The following is a 23,013-nucleotide window of genomic DNA, read 5'->3' on the forward strand; positions in this document are numbered from 1 at the left end:
AATGATATCATTATTGTATTTTTTTTTTGAGATGGAGTCTTACTCTGCTGCCCAGGCTGGAGTGCAATGATGTGATCTCTACTCACTGCAACCTCCCCGTCCCGAATTTAAGCGATTCTCCTGCCTCAGCCTCCGGAATAGCTGGGATTACAGGCGCCCGTCACCACGCCCAGCTAATATTTGTACGTTTATTAGAGACGGGGGTTTCACCATGTTGGCCAGGCTGGTCTCGAACTCCTGACCTCAGGTGATCCACCAGCCTCAAGCTCCCAAAGTGCTGGGATTACACGCGTGAGCCACCGCGCCCGGCCAATAACATCATCATCATTATATTTTGAGTTTAATCAATATGAAATTGATGGGAAGGAGGGGTGGTTCCAGGACTGAAAGGAAGGCTTGTGTCGTCACCATGGAGACGGACAGTCCAACGCTTCTAATTGGCAGGGACGAAGGGACGGGTCCTCGGCCCGTCCCCCTCGGCCTTCTATGACCGGAAAATTCTGGGAAGGCTCGAGGCTGCGGTCCCCGGGGTCCGCATAGCCCCGATGAGAAACAGACCCGGGAAAGCTGGTGGGAGTCAGGAGCCCCGGCGATGAGGGTTGCGATGAAGGAAGCAGGCTCGGAGCACCGCCAGCGCATGCGTATTGGGGATCTGAGGCCAGCGTCTTGCGCCGCCATTGCGGGGAGGCTGTCCTCAGAGCAGGCCTGGCGCGCCGGTGGCTGGACCGGCCCCAGGAGCCCAGTCACCGGGCGTCATTGGCTCAGGCTGCGGGGCCCTCGGCACCTTCTCCCGCCCGGGTCCACCGCGGCGGCGGTGGCGTCAGGGGGCGGAGCCTGCCCGAGCGCCCTTTGTCTGCGGAGGTGAGTGCGCGCCGGGAGGAGGCGGAGGCGGGAGGCGGCGGCGGAGGCGGGAGGCGGGAGGCGGCGGCGGAGGCGGGAGGCGGGAGGCGGCGGCGGAGGCGGGAGGCGGCGGCGGCGGCGGGAGGCGGGAGGCGGGAGGCGGGAGGCGGGAGGCGGCGGCGGAGGCGGGAGGCGGCGGCGGCGGGAGGCGGCAGGCGGCGGGAGGGGCGGCCGCTGTCCCCGCTGTCCCCATTCCTCACCCGCCCCGTGTCCCTTTCAGATTTTTGGTCTTTTATAGGAAGGTCTTACCCGTTCCAATATTATAAACACATTGTCTTCTACTATCTGGGAATGACTGAGGCTAAAGAAAAATTTGCAGTTTATTTTTGGGCAAGCGTCCATAGATGTCATTTTGGGGGAAAGTTTTTCCTCATCTCAGGATTATGCAAACGTTCGGCTTTATTTTCTTATAATAGGTTTAAAGAATTTTTAAAATATTTTCTTTTTCTCCTTTTTATCTGTATTTCATTGAGTATGATATTTGTGGTAAGGGGTTAGGTAGAGATTACCTTTTTCTCTCATTGCCTTGCCGTTATCCGTTGAGTCACTTTTCCACGGAATTGCAGTGACACTTTTATTACATTTTGCAGGCGTGTGTATGCTCAGATGTGTTTCTGTTTATTTATGTTTTTGTTTTGAGACAGGATCTCACTTTATCACCCAGGCTGCAGTGCAGTGGCACCATCATGGCACACTGCAGCCTCAAACGCCTGGGCTCAAGAGCTCCTCCTTCCTCAGCCTCCTCAGTAGCTGGGACCACAGGTGTGCACCACCACGCGCGGCTTTTTGTTATTGTTGTTGTTGTTAGCGACCAGGTCTCGCCATGTTTCCCAGGCTGGTCTCTGAGCGCAAGTGATCCTCCCGCCTTGGCCTCTCAAAGTGCTGGGATTACAGGCATGAGCCACGGCGTTCGGCCAGCTGTTTCTAGATTCTGTCACTGCCCTGACAGTTTCTGCACGGAATACATATACGTACATACATGCGTACATACATACATAGATTTTTTCATTTAAAATGTTTAGGCCGGTTGCGGTCCTGTAATCGCAGCACTTTGGGAGGCAGAGGCAGGAGGATCACTTGAGCTCATGAGTTCGAGACCAGCCTGGGAAACATGGCAAGACCCTGTTGCTACAGAAAAAACTAGAAAAACTAACCGCACTTGGTGGTGTGTGCCTGTAGTCCCCAGCTACTCAGGAGGCTGAGGTGGGAAGATGGCTTTGGCCCGGGAGATGAAGGTTGCAGTGAGCCAGTCACTGCACTCCAGCCTGGGTGACAGAATCAGACCTTGTCTCAAAAAATAAAATAAATGTTTTAAGCAAATCCCCCTTAATTATGTCCTTTCATATAATGATTTTTTTTTTTTTTTTTTTTGGGATGGAGTTTCGCTCCTGTTGCCCAGGCTGGAGTGCAATGGTGTGATCTCCGCTCACCGCAACCTCTGCCTCCTGGGTTCAAATGATTCTCCTGTCTCAGCTTCCTGATTAGCTGGGATTACAGGCACATGCCACCACACCTGGCTCATTTTTGTATTTTTAGTAGAGACGGAGTTTCATCATATTGGTCAGGCTGGTCTCAAACTCCTGACCTCAGGTGATCTGCCCACCTCGGCCTCCCAAGTGCTGGGATTACAGGCGTGAGCCGCTGCGCCCGGCATGATCCATTTCTTTTAACTTAAATTGTGAGGCATTTAAAAGATACAGAAAAGTTAAAAAAAAATAATAATTTTTTAAAAGGCAGGTTGGAACACTTAGTAGGTTGTAGCAATTAGTACGTTCTAAATAGATAGTTATTCAGTGATGAATGTTGGTGGAAAGTCACTCAGTTGCTGAAAACTTGCGGCTCCCTGCCGCCATCAGGATAATGTTCTAGTTCCTTAGTGATGCCCTCAAAGCCCTTTATGATCTTGATATTGCATCTGGCTTTGCCTTACACCCATGCACTTTTTTTTTACCCCAAAAAAAGCAGTTTGAGTGCAGATTTGTATGTGAATTTCATTAGAAAAGAGGACTATATAAATCTTATGAGTTATAATTCTTGTAACATGTTGGTGTCATTTTCAACTGATTGGAAATGTCAGCTGTGAAGACCATGCTTTTAATTTTACCTTAGAGTATGCATCTTTGGTGACTGTCATAGCCTGCTCAGTCTGCTATACAATACTGCAGACTGAGTGCAAACAACAGAAATGTGGTATCTCACAGTTCTAGAGGTGGGAAGTTCAAAATCAAAGTGCCTGCCCTGTTGGTTTCCAGTGAACCTCTCTTCCTGGCTTGCAGAAGGGACTGGCATCTCTCTGTGTCCTCTTCTGCTGGCCTTTGCACTGGGTGCATGCACTCCTGGTGCCTCTTCTTCTTCTTATGAGGACACTACTGCTATTGGATTAAGACCCCACCTTTATGACCTTATTTGACTTTAATTACAGGCCCGGCGCAGTGGCTCATGCCTGTAATCCCAGCACTTTGGAAGGCCGAGGCAGGTGGATCACCTGAGGTCAGGAGTTCAAGACCAACTTGGCCAACATGGTGAAACCCCATCTCTACTAAAAATACAAAAATTAGCCGGGTGTGGTGGTGGGTGCCTGTAATCCCAGCAACTTGGGAAGCTGAGGCAGGAGAATTGCTTGAACCCGGGAGGCAGAGGTTTCAGTGAGCCGAGATCACACCATTGCACTCCAGTCTGGGCAAGAGAGCGAGACTCTGTCTCCAAAAAAAAAAAAAAAAAAAAAATGACAACCTTTAAGGCCCTATTTTCAAATAAAGTCACATTGGGGGTTAGGACTTCAACATACTAATTTGTGGGTGTGGAATATAATTTAGTCCATAACAGTTACAACATCAAAATGAGTTGAAAATTCTAATCTGCTGTAAGATTAAAACTGCCTCAATTAAATCATTATTACAAGAAAAAATGTATCCCTTAAGAGAATTCTAAATAAAGATATAAGAATTATTATCCTGGTATCACAGATACACAGGAGAATCAAATATTAAGGAGAGGCTGGATGTGGTGGCTTATGCCTGTAATCCCAGCACTTTGGGAGGCCGAGGTGGGTGGATCATCTGAGGTCAGGAGTTTGAGACCAGCCTGGGCAACATGGTGAAACCCCATCTCCTAAAAATACAAATATTAGCTGGGTGTGGTGGCACGTGCCTGAGGCAGGAGAATTGTGCTTGAACCCGGGAGGTGGAGGTTGCAGTGAGCCTGGATTGTGCCACGGCACTCTAGCCTGGACGACAGAGTGAGACTCTGTCTCAAAAAAAAATTGAGTGTGCCTACTCCCACACATGCTTGGAACAATTCCTAGCATAGATTAAGGTTTTAAACTATTAAGTTTTGAATGAACAGTAAATGAAAAAGTTACTATTTGATTAGTTCATCAGCAAATAAATGTGGACAATTAGAAGTTTATATACAGGAACTAAGAAATAATTCAGTTTCAACATTCTAATATAAATATGAACGAAATTAAAGCTCAGTCTAAATACCTTTCCAAAGTCACATGGTTATTTAATAGAAGAATTGTGTCTGCATTTACGCCTGCAAAATGTAATTTTTATTTCACCCACACTAGTTCATGATATATAATGGTTTGCAGGAACAAAAGTATAATGTGACTTGCAAGGCAAAGTATGAAAATAGAAATCAGGAGAGAAAAGATTAAGAGAAATGATGTCCACTTATTTAATAGAAAAAAAATTAAATCATAGAAAGAAATTGTGTCTAGACCAGCCTGGGAAACATGGTGAGACCTGGTCGCTAACAACAACAACAACAACAAAAAGCCGTGCGTGGTGGTGCGCACCTGTGGTCCCAGCTACTGGGGAGGCTGAGGAAGGAGGAGCTCTTGAGCCCAGGCGTTTGAGGCTGCAGTGTGCCATGATGGTGCCACTGCAATGCAGCCTGGGTGATAAAGTGAGATCCTGTCTCAAAACAAAAACATAAATAAACAGAAACACATCTGAGTATATAAACACCTGCAAAATGTAATTTTTATTTCACCCACACTAGTTCATGATACATAATGGTTTGCAGGAACAAAAGTATAATGTGACTTGCAAGGCAAAGTATGAAAATAGAAATCAGGAGAGAAAAAAGATTAAGAGAAATGATGTCCACTTATTTAATAGAAAAAAATTAAATCATAGAAAAGAAGTAAATCTCAACTAAGATGGACTGTCATCTATGAATCTAAAGTGGGAAGTAGTAAACCCTTGTTTATAAAAATCACAAGTGGCTGGGTGCAATGGCTCATGCCTGTAATCTCAGCACTTTGGGAGGCTGAGGTGGATGGATCACGAGGTCAAAGATCGAGACCATCCTGGCCAACACAGTGAAACCCCGTCTCTAGTAAAAATACAAAAAATTAGCCGGGCGTGGTGTCGCGTGACTGTAGTCCAGCTACTCGGGAGGCTGAGGCAGGAGAATTGCTTGAATCTGGGAGGGGGAGGTGGATGTTGCAGTGAGCCGAGATCGTGCAACTGAACTCCAGCCTGGGTGACAGAGCGAGGCTCTGTATCAAAAAAAAAAAAAAAAAAAAATGCATAGAGAGCAATGCACGCCAAGGAATTCTTCCAAGGAGGGAAGTAGAGTGAAAGAGGAGTTGAGGCCAGGTGCAGTGACTCATGCCTGTAATCCCAGCACTTTGGGAGGGTGAGACGGACAGATCACCTGAGGTCGGGAGTTCAAGACCAGCCTGACTGACATGGAGAAACCCCGTCTTTACTAAAAATACAAAATCAGTCAGGCGTGGTGGTGCATGCCTGTAATCCCAGCTACTTGGGAGGCTGAGGCAGGAGAATCGCTTGAACCCGAGAGGCGGAGGTTGCGGTGAGCTGAGATTGCGCCCTTGCACTCCAGCCTGGGCAACAGGAGCGAAACTCTGTCTCAAAAAAAAAAAAAAATGTTGAAGGGCCCTCACATTTTACTCCATATATTCCCATGTTTTTCCCTTGTGAGCTTATGTAAAAAATGTGTGGAACTTGAGTTAAAAAAATAATGTGTTTAACTTATATAAGGAATAAAAGAACAAAACCCTCACACACACTTAGGACCTCTACAGAGAGGAAAAAACAAATTTTACAATGCAGAACTTTTACGAATTAGCTCCTTTTAGAAAGCAGCAAAAATAAAAGACAAATGGTGGCATGGAGACTATATGTGTGTGTGTGTTTGACAAGGGAGTTGCTGGTTACTGTCTGTGTTCTTGGGTCCCCAAGACTACCCTCTGGTTCAGTGATTTGCTAGAACTCCTAGAATTCAGCAAATACTGTGTTGCATTTATGGTAGAGTGTTAGAGTGAAAGGATGCAAATTAAAAGTCAGCAACATGCCAAGTATGGTGGCTCATGCCTGTAATCCCAGCACGTTGGGAGACCAAAGTGGGTGGATCACCTGAGGTCAGGAGATCAAGACCAGCCTGGCCAACATGGTGAAACCCCATCTCTACTAAAAATACAAAAGTTAGCTGGCCGTGGTGGCAGGTGCCTGTAATCCCAGCTACTTGGGAGGCTGAGGCACGAGAATTGCTTGAACCCGGCAGTTGCAGTGAGCCGAGATTCCACTACTGCACTCCAGCCTGGGCGACAGAGTGAGACTCCGTCTCAAAAAAGAAAAATATCAGCAACAGAAAAAAAGCACATAGAGCAAGCTCCAAGGTCCAGGAGAGACCAGGTACAGGCTTCCCATTGTCCTCTCTCTCTGTGGAATTTTACAGATAACATTTAAATCTCCCAGGAAAAGGTTGGGCGCTCATGCCTGTAATCCCAGCACTTTGGGAGGCCGAGGCGGGTGGATCGCTTGAGGTCAGGAGTTCAAGACCAGCCTGACCTAACATGGAGAAACCCCGTCTCTACTAAAAATACGAAATTAGCCAACCGTGGTGGCGCATGCCTGTAATCCCAGCTACTTGGGAGGCTGAGGCAGAAGAATCACTTGACCCCAGGAGGCATGGGTTGCGGTGAGCTGAGATCATGCCATTGCACTCCAGCCTGGGCAACAAAAGCGAAACTGTGTCTCAAAAAAAATAAAAATAAAAATAAAAAAGGCCAGGCATGGTGGCTCACACCTGTAATCCCAGCACTTTGAGAGGCCAAGGCAGGCGGATCACGAGGTCAGGAGATCAAGACCATCCTGGCTAACACAGTGAAACCCCGTCTCTATTAAAACTACAAAAAAATTAGCTGGGCCTGGTGGCGGGCGCCTGTAGTCCCAGCTACTCGGGAGGCTGAGGCCAGAGAATGGCGTGAACCTGGGAGGCGGAGCTTGCAGTGAGCCGAGATCGCGCCACTGCACTCCAGCCTGGGCGACAGAGTGAGACTCCATCTCAAAAAAAAAAAAAAAAAAAAAATCCCAGGAACAACGTGTGAGAGATTTGTGTTCGTGCCATACAGAACCAGGGAAGCTCACTCAAGCTTGGTGTTCAGGGTTTTAATTGGGGACTGGCGTAGGGGTGATCCCTTTTCTCCCTATCATAAGGGTCATGACAGAAAACCCTATAACAAAACACAGGTTAACAAGAGAAAAGCATAATAAGTTTATTTGGTAATAGTTTTATAACTTCCCCTTTGCCCTCTGAAGGTTTGCTGAAAAGCACTGACCAAAAAAAAAAAAAAAAAAAGCAGAATAAGCTGGGCGCGGTGGCTCACGCCTGTAATCCCAGCACTTTAGGAGACCAAGGCGATTGGATCACATGAGGTCGGGAGTTTGAGACCAGCCTGACCAACATAGAGAAACCCCGTCTCTACTGAAGATACAAAATTAGCCGGGCGTGGTGGCGGGAGCCTATAATCCCAGCTACTCGGGAGGCTGAGGCAGGAGAATTACATGAACCTGGGAGGTGAGGTTGCAGTGAACCAAGATCATGCCATTGCAGTCCATTCTGGGCAACAAGAGTGAAATTGTTTGGAAAAAAAAAAAAAAGCGGAGTAATAGGAGACAAGGCATACAAATTTACCCAGGCTGGAGTGCAGTGGTGTGATCTCTGCTCACTGCAACCTCTGCCTCCCGGGTTCAAGTGATTCTCCTGTCTCAGCCTCCCGAGTAGCTGGGACTACAGGCGGCCGCTACCACGCCCGGCTAATTTTTTTGTAGTTTTAGTAGAGACGGGGTTTCACCATGTTAGCCAGGATGGTCTTGATCTCCTGACTTCATGATCCGCCCGCCTCAGCCTCCCAAAGTGCTGGGATTACAGGCGTGAGCTACCGCGCCCGGACTAATTTGATCATAGTTTTATGTGACATGGGAGCCTTCAGACTGAAGACCCGAAGATACAGGGAAACATAAACATAAACATACAGTTTATGCTTAGCTATGGACATCCATGTATAAATATGATTGGACAAAAAGGGTATGATCTCATCCTGTAGATTGAATGGGGAAATGCAGCCAGGCCTGGGTGTTCAGATTCTCCTTGTTCTCTTTGGGAAGTATTCCTTCCTACCCAGTGTGGGGTAAGACCACTCTAGAATGAGGATCTTATGACCTACAATGAAACAAGGCAGGTCATATAATGTATTTATGGCCAGTTATTATACAGAAGGCAGGGAATTAGGGTAATATTTTTAGGTTTTATGACTGGCTTTGGAGAAAAAGCATTCCTGTTTTTTGTTGTTGTTTGTTTTGAGACTGAGTTTTGCTGGTTGCCAAGGCTGGAGTACAGTGTCACGATCTTGGCTCACTGCAACCTCCGCCTCCCGGGTTCAAGCCATTCTTGTGCCTCAGCCTCCTGAGTAGCTGGGATTACAGGCACCTGCCACCACACCCGGCTAATTTTTATATTTTTAGTAGAGACAGCATTTCACCATGTTGGCCAGGCTGGTCTCAAACTCCTGACCTCAAATGATCCGCCCACCTTGGCTTCCCAAATTGCTGGGATTACAGGCATGAGCCACCACACCTGGCCAAGGGTTGTTGTTTCTATGACCTGCCTTGGGGAAGCGGTATTCTAGTTTCTAAGCCTACTCTAAGGGGAGAATGAGGGGTGAGAGAAAGGAGGGCAGGAGAAGGCCAGAGAGAAACTTGTGCTTTTGAGGCCTTTAATTTGCAGTATCATTTTCTGAGCCCCAACACCAGTCATGTAGGCTTGGCTGACCACCCTTGTGGCTGACCTTCACTCTCCAGCCCTTTCAGAGGAGGAGCTACCACATGGCCTGCAGTTCTCAACATAACAGGGTCCCTTTGTTAGCATTAACATCTGAACATGTCCCATGGCCTCAGGCAAACAAAGACACTCTTAACTGGCAGGATATTCCAGGGGTTTAGAGGTTGTCTCCCAAGGAGGCAGGCTAGGGTACCTTTCCTTGAAATGTTCAGGGTTTGGATCATCCAGTTCTGCTGAGTTAATCCCTTTACTTTATACTACCTTCTGTCTAAAGACCTCTTGCAAATCAAGAAATCACTATTGTCAAGAAAAAGACAATAGTGGAAAAATGGACAGATGACACGAAAGGGTAATTTATTTAAAAAACAAAGCTAAAAATATAAATACTTCTGTCCCATATATCTAAGAAGTGCATGTTAAAGCAGTGATTAAATATGTTAAAGAACAAAGCCTGACATTGGTTAATGGTCTCATGTATTGGTGATGAATATATAAATTGATACAACCTTCCTGGACAGTGTTTTGCCTTTTCTTTGACGCTGCAATTACACTTTTCCTAAGGAACTAATCAGGCAAAATCATTCAAAAACTGTATGTCTAACAGTGTTTGCTGTTGTCTATAAAAGCAAGCAAGCAAGCAAGCAAGAAAGAAAACGACCTAAAGGTCTATTAATAATGAAATAAGTTTTGGTTATTGCATGCAAAGGAATATATTATGAATCTATTAAGAAAATGAATGTTTTGACTTTTGTTTTCTGTCATGAAGTGAGATCTACAATATTGTCAATTAAAATGTAGATTTCTGAAAAGAAAATTATACATTTAATAATATGTGCATGTGTATGACTGTGTGTGTATACATGGAAAAAGCCTGAAAGGATAAATCCCAAAAATAAGGTAACTAGTTATCTCCAGGTGATATTATAAGTGATTTTCATTTTTTATATATTTACTAAAATTTGTGTTTTAATATTTGCCAAAAAGTAAAATGAGGGTATTTCCATGGTAGAGAGGGGTATAGGAAAGATCACTCTGGCTGCAGTATGAAGAAAAGGTTAGACTAAAGTCAAGGAGATAAGTTAGAAGGGAATGGCAGTAATCAAAGTGAGAGCTGATGGTGGCTGAACCAATGTACTAGACATGAAGATGAAGACCAGAAACATTCATGAGATACTGAAGGGAATACGTATACCAGAATGTGACATTGATTAGATAGAGAGCCTAAGGGAGAACGAGGGAGCTCAGGATGCCATTCGGGTTTCAGGCTTGGTGTTGCTATTCATTGAGATGGGGAATATGATAGAAGAGTTAGAATTAAGATATATCTATCTATCTACTGCTTATTATATGCTGTTATATTCTTTTTTTTTTTTTTTTTTTTGAGACAGAGTTTCACTCTTATTGCCCAGGCTGGAGTGCAATGGCATGATCTCGGCTCACTGTAACCTCCATCTCCTGGTTTCAAGTGATTGTCCTGCCTCAGCCTCCCGAGTAGCTGGGATTACAGGCATGCGCCACCATGCCTGGCTAATTTTGTATTTTTAGTAGAGGCGGAGTTTCTCCATGTTGGTCAGGCTGGTCTCGAACTCCTGACCTCAGGCAATCTGCCCACCTTGGCCTCCCAAAGTGCTGGGATTACAGGTGTGAGCCACTGCGCCTGGCTTGTGCTGTTATATTCTAAATATTTACAAATTTTCACTTTTCCTTAATCCTCACAACAAACCCACGGGTAGATACTATTATTATTCCTAGTTTTATAGATAAGGAAGTGGAAGCCTGGAAAGGTTGAGTCATTTACCCAACCAGACTCATACAGCTAAAGTCATGGAGCTGGGAGACAAACCCATATGGTTTGGCTGTGGAGTCACCATTCTGACCTACCTTACTGTATGGAAAATTAATGGCAAGAGACTTGAGAGAGAATGAGTTTTGGATATGTTAGGCTTGAGAAATATGAGGGACATCTACCTGGGGGTGTCCAGGAGGGTGGTTACATTTGTATGTTTTTCTGTAGCTCAGAAAGGATGAGCAGTGAAACCAAGACAATGAGAGAAGCCACCTGAGAATAAATACAATAAAAAATAGAGGAGAGTGAATATAAACACTAATAAATTGGACCTAACTACATTACAAAGGAAGGATGTAACCACATTGAAAGAGGTGAGGAAGAAAATAACTAACCTTAAATAACTTTAGGAAACAGTATCTTAACTGGGTACTGTAAGGCTAAAGATGAAAAGAATTCCACATAAATGCTGTAATCAAGTCAGTAATTGTGTTTCTCACAAGGGTATGAGTTAGCAACTCTATTATAAAGCTGTGTTATATGTATGTCACAATTGAACAAATAAGTAGATAATAAGAGCCACCAATTTTTTACTGTTGAAGAAGGAAGTTACCAGTAAGGAAAAAGGGAAGACTAAAATGAACCTTGTGGTATTAGATTGGAATTAGATATCAGTATGAACTCATGATATTTAATATATAATGTGTGTGTGTATATATATATATATATATATATACACATAAACACACACATAATTGATGTGTGTATATACATGGTTAGTTTGTGTGTGTATATATATATATAAATATTATATATTTCCTAGCTATGTCTGCTAAGAGGGCCTAGAAGCAATGATACCCCAGTAGCAATAAGCATACCTAGCACCCAAATCTTTGTTTCTAAATCCTGTTCTCCAGTAAAAGGAACCAGGGCACTTTGGAGAAACGGTTGATTCCAGGGCTGGGCAGGAAAAATGCTAGAGCCTGAAACATCTTATATTGCCAAGAAGTGAGAAAGTGCTTAAGAAAGGAGAAAGCCTGGTTGAAATAACACAGGAGTCTCGTAATGGCCAAAGCTGAAACAATTTGTGCAATAAAATAAATAAGAAAAGTATTTGACTTTTAACTCATAGAATAAAATAAGTATCCATGAGTCTCTATAGATATAAGCAAATAATCTAATAAATGAATGAATAGGGGATAAGAAGCAGTTTTTCCTTATGGAAAAATTCCAATACTAAATTAGTAAGAGGGAAATAGAAGAACACCATTAGGCAAACACCACTTTAATAATTGTTGCAGATGAGATGAGATACACTGATGATGCTAAAATTAATGGGTTTGAGAAGCAAGATATGTACATAGTCTTTTTTCTTTCTTTTTTTTTTTCTTTTTTTGAGACAGGGTCTCACTCTTTCACCTAGGGTGGAGTGCAGTGGCGTGATCATGGCTCGCTGGAGTGCAGTGGCATGATCACAGCTCACTGCAGCCTCGACCTTCCAGGCTCAAGCAACCCTCTCACCTCAGCCTCCCGAATAGCTGGGACTACAGGCACTCGCCACCACACCCAGCTAATTTTTTCTTTTTTTTTCATAGTGAAGGTCTCACTATGTTGCCTAGGTTGGTCTCAAACTCCTGGGCTCAAGCCATCCTCCCACCTTCACCTCCCAAAGTGTTAGGATTACAAGCATGAGCCACTGCATCCGTCTGTCCTGTAGGTAGCCTTAAAGTATCTTCCCCCAGGATATTTATTAGCAACAAAAGGAAAGATAGTAACTTTTACCATAGAGCAACCTGGTAGACACCACCTTGACCAAGTGATAATGGTAAATATTACTGTCAATGAAACATATTGCCATTAATGAGACGTATTACCATTAATGAGACATATTGACATCGTGAACATATTGACATCATAAACATAGTAGACATATTGACATTGTATAGAGTAGATCTTCATGTCCAGTTCCTGCCGCAGAGCTCCTAAAACCCTTGTCATTTTCTGAGTGATAGGGATGATAGAAGCATCTTTTGCTATTCATAACCAATGAGATGACTGGTGACTCCAAGTTCCTACATAGCTTCAGGATGGAGGCTAGTGGCTAAAGGAACCTACCATGTAATTAGAGGGTTGAACTTTAAACCCCAACCCCAAACCCCACCCCACCTCTGAGGAGAAGAGAGGGGTTGAAGATAGAGTTAATCACCAATGGACAATCAACTCAAAATGGATTAAGGACTTAAACAGAAGACCTGAAGCTATAAAACTCAGAAAGGAAAATGCTCCATGACGTTTGTCTAGACAAAAATTTCTTGGATATGACCACAAATGCAAAAGTAAACAAATAGGGTTGTGTCAATCTAAAAAGCTTTTACACAGCAAAGGAAACAATCAATAAATGAAGAGAAAAACCAAGGATTGGGAGAAAATGTTTGCAAACGATACATCTGATATGGGACTGTATTAGTCTGTTCTCACTGCTAATGAAGAACTACCTGAGACTGAGTAATTTATGAAGAAAAGAGGTTTAATTGACTCACGATTCCACAGGCTGTACAGGAAGCATGACTGGGAGGCCTCAGGAAACTTACAAGCATGGCAGAAGGCCAAGGGGAAGCAAGGACCTTCTTCATATGGCAGGAGGAGAGAGTGCAAAGTGCCACATGCTTTTAAGCCATCAGATCTCGTGAGAATTCACTCATTATCGTGAGAACAGCAAGAGGGAAATCCACCCTGTGATCCAATCACCTTCCAATTCAACATGAGATTTGGGTGGGGACACAAATCCAAACCATATCAGGGACTAATATCCAAAATATATAAGGAACTCAGTAGCGAGAAAACAAGTAACCCAATTTTAAGATGGACAAATGTCCTGAATAGACATTCTCATTCACAAAAAATTAAATTCAGAATTTCCCATTTACCTCTAAAAAAAAAGACAACATACAAATGGCCATCGGAGATAATGAAAAAATGCTTATCACTGATTTTGATGGAAATGCAGATTAAAACCACAATAAGAGAGCACTCACCCCTGTTAGAATGGCTTATGATCAAAAAGACAAAAGATAACAAGTATTGGTGAGAGTGTGGAGAAAAGGGAACGCTTATGCACTGTTTGTGGGAATGTAAATTAATACAGCCATCACAGCAAACTACAGGAGTTCCTCAAAAAACAAAAAATTGGCCGGGCACGGTGGCTTATGCCTGTAATCCCAGCACTTTGGGAGGCCGAGGCGGGCGGATCACAAGGTCAGGAGATGGAGACCATCCTGGCTAACACGGTGAAACCCCGTCTCTACTAAAACTACAAAAAATTAGCTGGGCGTGGTGGCGGGCACCTGTAGTCCCAGCTACTTGGGAGGCTGAGGCAGGAGAATGGCGTGAACCCGGGAGGTGGAGCTTGCAGTGAGCCGAGATCGTGCCACTGCACTCCATCCAGCCTAGGTGACAGAGCGAGATTCCATCACAAAAAAAAAAAAAAAAAAAATCAGGCCAGGCACGGTGGTTTATGCCTGTAATCCCAGCACTTTGGGAGGCCGAGGGGGGCTGATCACAAGGTCAGGAGTTCAAGACCAGCCTGGCCAAGATGGCGAGACCCCATCTCTACTAAAAATACAAAAAAATTTGCCGGGTGTGGTGGCAGGCACCTGTAATCCCAGCTACTCAGGAGGCTGAGATGGAGAAATGCTTGAACCCAGGAGGCAGAGGTTGCAGTGAGCTGAGATGGCGCCACTGCACTCCAGCCTGGGCAACAGAGCAAGACTCCATCTCAAAAAAATAAAAAATAAAAAAATCGAACTACCATATGATCCAGCAGTCCCACTTCTGAGTATATATTCTTTGTTTGTTTGTTTGTTTTGAGACAGAGTCTCATTCCATCAGCCAGGCTGGAGTGCAGTGGCACGATCTCAGCTCACTGCAACCTCTGTCTCCCAGGTTCAAGTGATTCTTGTGCCTCAGCCTCTCGAGCAGCTGGAATTGCAGACATGCCCCACACCACACCCGGCCAATTTTTGTATGTATAGTAGAGATAGGGCTTCACCCATGTTGGCCAGGCTGGTCTTGAACTCCTGATCTCAGATGATCCACCCACCTCAGCCTCCCAAAGTGCTGGGATTACAGGTGTGAGCCACCACACCAGGACCTGAGTATATATTCAAAGGAATTGAAATGGGTATGCCAAAGCGATATCTGTACTCCTATGTTTATTGCAACATTATTCACTGTAGTCAAGATATGGAAGTGACCTAGATGTCCATTGGATGAATGGATTTAAAAAATGTGGTGGCCGGGCGTGGTGGCTCACCCCTGTAATCGCAGCACTTTTTGGGAGGCCGAGGCAGGCGGATCACGAGGTCAGGAGTTTGAGATCAGCCTGACCAACATGGTGAAACCCTATCTCTACTAAAAATACAAAAATTAGCCAGGCATGGCAGCACGTGTCTGTAATCCCATTTACTCAGAGGGCTGAGGCAGGAGAAGTGCTTGAACCTGAGAGGTGGAAGTTGCAGTGAGCCGAGATTGCACCACTGCACTCCAGCCTGGGCAACAGAGCGAGACTCTGTTTCAAAAAAAAAAAATGTGGTATATATGCACAATGGAATACTATTCAGCCTTCAAAAAGAGGGAAATTATATTATTCGTGACAACATAGATGAACCTGGAGGACATTGTATTAAGTGAAATAAGCCAAGCACAGAAAAACAGAAACTCTATGATCTCACTTAAAACGTGGACTCTAAAAATGTTGAACTTGTAGAGAGTAGAATGGTTGTTACTAGAATCTGGGGCTGTGTGGGAGGGGGCTAGAGAGATGTTGACCAAAGGGTACAAAGTTTTAGTGAGACAGGAGGGATAAGCTTTAGTGATCTATTACACAGAATGATGACTAAAATAATAAAATAACAATGCATTGTTTTCTTTCTGTCTCTCTGTCTCTTTCTTTTTTTCTTTTAGAGATGGGTTTTCAACATGTTGCCCAGGCTGGTCTCGAACTCCTGACCTCAAGTAATCCACCCACCTTGGCCTCCCAAAGTGCTGGGATTACAGGCGTGAGCCACTGCGTCTTGCTGATAATGCATTGTATATTTCAAAATTACTAAAAGAGTAGATTTTAAATGTTTTCACCGCAAATAATTTAAAAGTATGTGAGGTGACAGATATGATAATTGGCTATTCCACAATGTGTATTAGTCTGTTTTCATGCTGCTGATAAAGACATACCCAAGACTGGGCAATTTACAAAAGAAAGAGGTTTAATGGATTTACAGTTCCAAGTGGCTGGGGAGGACGCACAATCATAGTGGAAGGCAAGGAGGAGCAAGTCACATCTTACATGGATGGCAGCAGGCAGTGAGAGAGAGAGAGAGAGCTTATGCAGAGAAACTCTAGCTTATAAAGCCATCAGTTCTCATGAGACTTATTCACTATCATGAGAGCAGCATGGAAAAGACCTGCCCCCATGATTCAGTTACCTCCCACTGGGTCCCTCCCACAACATGTGGGAATTCAAGATGAGATATGGGGTGGAGACACAGCCAAACCACATCAACTATGTAAATATATATTAATGCATCACATTGTACTCTATAAATATATACAATTATTTGTCAATTAGAAATTTAAAAAAAATTTTAAGTTACCAATGTCTAGTAGTTTAATCAATCTTGACTATATAATGCAACCTCCATAGAAACACTAAAAAAAGGAGTCTGGAGAACTTCCAGATTGGTGAACACATACAGGTGCTGGAGGTTGCCATGCCCAGAGAGGGCATGGAAGCTCTGCACCCACCAACCCTCCACCCCTTGCCCAATTTACCTCTTACATTTGGCTGTTCCTGAGTTAAGTGAACACAAAGGATTTAACCTTCATTAAACAGATCACGTGTTATGATTTCACTGCAGCCATAGTGCAGCTTATTAACTCTACAGAGCAAACCTTTGTATCACTTACTAACATGACATGTAGTTTGCTGTATCAACTTATATGACAGTTACAAATGTCAATATGACTGAGCACAGTGGCTCACGCCTGTAATCCCAACACTTTGGGAGGCCAAGGCAGGCAGATCACCTGAGGTAAGGAGTTCGAGACCGGCCAGTCAACATGGCAAAACCTCGCCTCTACTAAAAATACAAAAATTAGCCAGGCTTGGTGACGTGTGCCTATAATCCCAGCTGCTCAGGAGGCTGAGGCAGGAAAATCACTCAAACCTGGGAGGCAGAGGTTGCAGTGAGGTGAGGTTGCGCCACTGCACTCCAGCCTGGGTGACAGAGTGAGACTCCATCTCCAAAAAATAAAAATAAAATAAGAATGTCAATATATAAGAAGGAATAGAAAACTGATAGGATTTTACTCTTTTGCTAAAATACATTATATTGTATCTTTGAGATTGTACTAGTACAAAGTGTAATAAAACTAGATGTTTATTAAACCATTTAAATCATTGGTAAGTATACAAGAGCACTAAAGCATTTAATAGACAAAGTAATGTTAATCTATTGGTTACTTGCTCCTGCATTGTCATGCTGTTATAATTTACTTCATCACCTTGCTATTTGATACATAGTGTGAATTTCTCTTGTCATCTTAACTATTGTAAAGACGAATTTTCATCTTACTACACAATCAAAATGGCGTTGATGGTAATGAACTCCAGAGCCTGGGCCTGAACATGGAGGTGGTCTTTCAGGCTTGATGCTCAGGCCTATATCTCTCCATTTTTGCCCTATCTCTTAAATATATGTAATGTCATAAAATGCTTTTGAATCTTTTTAAAAAGTGTCAAGCTCATGAAAGACAGCCTAGAAACTATTACAGATTGGAGGAAACTAAGGAAAAATAAAACTGAATGCAGTGTGTATCCTAGATCAGAGAAAGAACATTAGTGGAGAAAGAACATTAGTGAAATGTGAATAATTTGAGCTAATAATGTTGTACCAGTAGCCGGATATGGTGGTGGGTGCCTGTAATCCCAGCTACTTGGAAGGCTGAGGCAGGATAATCTCTTGAACCGGGGAGATAAAGGTTACAGTGAGCCGAGACCTCACCATTGCACTCCAGCCTGGACAACAAGAGCAAAACTCCGTCTCAAAAAAAAAAAAAAAAAGTGTTAATTTCTTGGTTTTGAGCATTGTACTGTGGTTTTGTAAACTGTTAACATTAGGACAAGTAGAGTGAGTGGTATACAGGAGCTCCACTATTTTGCAACTTTCCTGTAAGTCTAAAATGGGTTTAAAATTAAAAATTTTAAAAAAATTAAAAGCAAACACCAAAATCCTTTCATTTACAAATTTAGCAAATATTTATTAAGTGCCTTCTATGTGCCAGGCACTGGACATTGAAAATATTAATAGAATAGTTCACCAGATAGACCAGGTTCCTACCGTCATGGAGATTAACATAACACAATGGTGAGGTATGAAGATAGGTTACTAGACAAATAGTTACAGTGATTTAAAAAAAAAAAAATGCTGCCCATGGCCGGGTGTGGTGGCTCACACCTGTAATCCTAGCACTTTGGGAGGACAAGGCAGGAAGATCACTTGTGGTCAGGAGTTCAAGACCAGACTGACCAATATGGTGAAACCCCATCTCTGCTAAAAATACAAAAATTAGCCAGGTGTGGCACACTCCTGTAATCCCAGCCACTCAGGAGGCTGAGGCAGGAGAATCGCTTGAACCTAGGAGGCAGAGATTGCAGTCAGCCGAGATCATGCCCCTGCACTCCAGCCTGGGCAAAAGAGCCAGACTGTGTCTTAAAAAAAAAAAAAAAAAAAAAAAAAAAAAAAAACTACCTGGAAAAGGAAGATGTAAATTAGCAACCTCACCTGGTCTGTGATGTCAAAATCTTCCCTGAGACCTGAAAAAGGAGTAGATGTCATGGGGGTGGATGGAGGGCACATGGCACGTTTCAGCACCTAACAGCAGGTCCGTGTGAATGAAGCCTCTGGAGCAAACAGGAGAGTGACTGCAGAGAGCAGAAAGCAGTCAGTCGTAGGATTCTTTATGGCTTTCTACTCCAACCTAAGAGTGGCAGGATGCCCTGAATAATTTTAAGTGTGGGACTGATATGATCAGGTTTTTGTCTTTTTAAGATCCCTGTAAGTCAACTACAGAGGAAAAAGAGTAGATCTTGGGAAAACCTAAGAAGCAGCAACATGTAAAAGGCAGGCAAAGGAAAAAGAGACTAGATCACAGCTCCCTGAGAGAGACGGTGGAAGTAAAGCAAGAGTCACCAGTCACCAGTCACCAGTATCAGATACTGTCTTGGAAGAAGTAATGAGGTCAGGCCAGGCCTGATGGCTCACACCTGTAATCCCAGCATCAGGCCGAGGCGGGTGGATCACTTGAGCTAAGGAGTTTGAAACCAGCCTCGGCAACATAGTGAAACCTCACTTCTACTAAAAATACAAAAATTAGCCAGGCATGGTAGTGTACACCTGTAATTCCCAGCTACTTGGGAGGCTGAAGTGGGAGGACAGCTTGGGTCCAGGAGGCAGAGGTTGCAGTGAGCTAAGATCACACCACTGCACCCTAGCCAGGACAACAGAGCCAGACTGTATCTTAAAAAAAAAAAAAAAGTAATGAGGTCCATTGCATGAACAACAACATAAAGGTTTTTGGTGGTCATAACCAGAGCAGTTTCAGCAGAGTACTGAGGGCAGAACAAAAGCCAGACTATAGAGAACTGAGAAATGGGCGATGAGGAAGTAGAGAAAGTATTGACAATTTTTTGAAGAGTTGTGGCCTTGAAAAAAAGAGAGGATGGTAGTTGCAAAAGGGATGTGTGGCCAGTGAGAGTTTTTAATGTTGGAGAGACATTAAATTATTATTATTTTGAGACGGTCTCACTCTGTCACCCAGGCTGGAGTGCAGTGGCTTGATCTCTGCTCACTGCAATCTCCACCCCCTCAGCTCAAGCATTTCTTGTGCCTCAGCCTCCCAAGTAGCTGGGATTACAGGCATGCACCACCACACCCGGCTAATTTTTGTACTTTTAGTAGGGACGGGGTTTCACCGTGTTGATCAGGCTGGTCTCAAACTCCTGACCTCAATGATCCACCCACCTCATCCTCCCAAAGTGCTGGATTATAGGTGTGAGCCACCACGCCCAGCCTAATTTCTTTCCTTTTAAGCCACTCTTCTCTTCACTTTCTTCCCTATCCAGTCTAGATCCCACTGTCTAGTGTTTTCTAAGGTAAGAAAGATTTCAGAAGGGGCGTGGCTTCCGAAGTGGGTGACTGAAGTAGAAAGATAGTGAAAAACATTGAGGTTGAAGAAGTCAAGGAAATGAAAGTTTCCGGTAGTTGTTCTGAACTCTGGCTCAGATCAAAATCACTTGTGGGGCATTTAAAAAATATGTAGATGGCAGATTTTCACCTCTCAGATTCTGACCTAGGAGCTCTCTGGTGGAACCTGGATGTCTATGTATTTACATCTGTGTATTTTAAAATCACTGCATTAGACTCATTACTACACTAGTGTGTCTAATGCACAGCTCAGACAGAACCACTACACAGGCAGTGAGCTTCACTGGTATTCCTTAGGCATGGATTTTGGTATCCATGGGGGTTCTGGAACCAGTGTAACAGACATAAAATACTAATTTAGCACACTTTGGGCAAACTACAATTAGGTAATCTCTGGAGCCCTCTTCAGTTTGTACTGAAAAGAAAAATGGATCAGTCTGAGCTGTTCTGCACCCTGGGTGCAGAACATCGCCCCACTGCACCCACTGCAGGGCGCACATGTTTAGAGTAATTTTGTTCCAGACTGACTCATTATCTTCACGTTCCTGGAATTTATGATACAAAGAATAATGTATAGCCAATCAATACCTTGTGTGATTTTGATGTAGATTTTTGGTAAACAGCTCAGGAACTGCTCCTTATTTTCCTTTAAAAATCCACTTATGGCTGGGCGCGGTGGCTCATGCCTGTAATCCCAGCACTTTGGGAGACCGAGACGGGCGCATCACCACGTCAGGAGTTCGAGACCATCCTGGCCAACATGATGAAACCCCGTCTCTACTAAAAATACAAAAATTAGCTAGGCGTGGTGGCGCACGCCTGTAGTCCCAGCTATTTGGGAGGCTGAGGCAGAAAAATCACTTGAACCTGGGAGGCAGAGGTTGCAGTGAGCTGAGATCGCACCACTGCATTCCAGCCCAGGCAACAGTGCAAGACTCTGTCTCAAAAAAAAAAAAATCCACTTATAACTGCTGTTAATCAGAGTGTATTTTCATGGCAACTTGAATCTATGCTCCCAAGTTGCAGTCCTCAAGCTTGGCCCAAATAAGCTCTCCACTTAGATTAACTTTGCCTCAACTTCTTCCTTTTAGGTCAACATACCTGGCCTAAGGAGGCAGGATTGAGTGACTCTCACTCACCACTGGTGTTTCTCTTTGAAAGTGGCGCTTGGCACCGGCATGAACTCCCCGTCCTCAGCAATCCCACCGGGTGTTTTGGGTAAGTTCTCCTGAATTCAGACCTCCCATTATTTGGGTGAAGGTGTAGACATTATTTGGGCTGTTTTTCAAACCTTCCCTTTTCCTTAAGAGTGAGGGCTTCAATCTCTGTCTTTGGACAGGAGATTCAGGTCAAGATATCTGCAGAGAACTGCCTTTTTTTTTCTGCCTCTGTCACAGCGGAAAGTTCAGGTCAAGGTTTTTCTGCTTCTGCCTCAGGACGGGAGGTTAGGGTAAGGGATTGGCAGTGTGGCACCTATGGTCTCATTTTATACAGCATGCTTTTAAGATTGCAGCTGTGTTTTATTTTTGGGAATTGGGGCTTGGTTTTTCATTTGTGACCATCACCAGCTGGGTTTGTGTATGACACTTATGGGGCGTCCTCTGGTAAATATCTAGGAAAGTGGACCCACCTAACATATGGTGGTCGTAAGCAGCAGTAGCCAAAATGGGATCCTTTGAAATGTAAAGTAATTCATTTGCATACACAATTAAGGGGGAAAAGCTGGTTTTAGAACCAGACAACCTGAAGAGGAGACCTACTTTAGGTTTGTCCCGGCTGAAATCTGATAAGAAATTTGGAAAGACTTTTTATGTTACAGCTCTGTGGTCAGAAATCAGCTTAATTAAAAGCCTATATTTAGGTTATAATGTTTTCTGGAGCAAGGAAGGCCTCTCCACTTTTTTCTCTTTTAGATCCTGTTTCTGGGAATTTTTTTAGCCAGCTGAAGTCCCTTTTTAAATGTGTTCCTTCCCTGTTTGCTTCCTATGTTGGCATTTTTGCTGAGAAAAATGTAAAACTTCATTGGCCTTTTTGAAAGCTTTTGTAGAAGGAGCACTGTGGACGCATTGCATAGCCTGGTATTGTGGTGTTTCCTTCTTTTGGGGGACTGGGGATTAAATATAAAAGTGAGATTTTTTATTTTTAAATATCTAGGTGCACTGCCTTCCAGTTGTGCCTGCCTTTCATGTATTTAAATATTAGGCCCTGGAAACTGCAGATACTTTCTTTGTCCTGTATTCATTAAAGGGCTTCATTCTGAAGTTAGTTTGTTCATGTTTCTGCAGAAGACATGATTTCATTCTTTTTTGTGGCTGCGTGGTATTCCACGTGCAGGTTTGTTACATAGACATGTTGCGTAGCAATGTGGTCTGGGTTTCTGATGTATGCATCACTCTAATAGTGAACATTGCACCTAGTAGGTAATCTTTCAACCCTAACCCCTGTCCCACCCTCCCTCCTTTTGGAGTCTCCAGTGTCTGTTGTTCCCCTCTGTATGTCTACATGCACCCATTGTTTAGCTCCCACTTACAAGTGGGAATGTGAAGTCTTTGATTTTCAGTTTCTGAGTTATTTCACTTAGGATAACGGCCTCCAGCTCCATCCATGTTGCTGCAAAAGGCATGATTTCATTCTTTTTTATGGCTGCCTAGTATTCCATGTTGTATATATGTTACATTTTCTTTATCGAATCATCCGTTGATGGACACTGAGGTTGATTCCATGACTTTGCTGTTGTGAATGGTGCTGTGATAAACATACAAGTGCAGGTGTCTTTTTTTATATAATAATTTATTTATCTCTGGATAGATACCCAGTAGTGGGATTGCTGGGTCGAAAGGTAATTCTATTTTTAGTTCTTTGAGAAATTTCTATGCTGTTTTTCATTGAGGTTGTACTAATACTAATTTACATTCCCACCAGCAGTGTATACATGTTTCCACTTCTCTCCATCCTCACCAACATGTTGTT

The 23,013-nt window shown here is 43.6% G+C and overlaps 1 protein-coding gene across 6 annotated transcripts in view; it reads left to right on the top strand.

Annotated features, from left to right (window-relative positions):
• Positions 1-445: 445 nt before the first annotated feature.
• ZNF713 (zinc finger protein 713) overlaps positions 446-23,013 on the top strand; it is a 60,411-nt gene continuing 37,843 nt past the window's right edge. For all 6 annotated transcript variants that reach the window (XM_055347099.2, XM_019030738.4, XM_019030740.4 and 3 more), the window contains exons 1-2: positions 446-861; positions 21,135-21,261. The gene's annotated coding sequence lies outside the window, so the exon portion shown is untranslated. The remainder of the gene's footprint in view (positions 862-21,134; positions 21,262-23,013) is intronic.

Source organism: Gorilla gorilla, chromosome 6 (assembly GCF_029281585.2).
Source record: "Gorilla gorilla gorilla isolate KB3781 chromosome 6, NHGRI_mGorGor1-v2.1_pri, whole genome shotgun sequence".
NCBI lineage: Eukaryota > Metazoa > Chordata > Mammalia > Primates > Hominidae > Gorilla > Gorilla gorilla.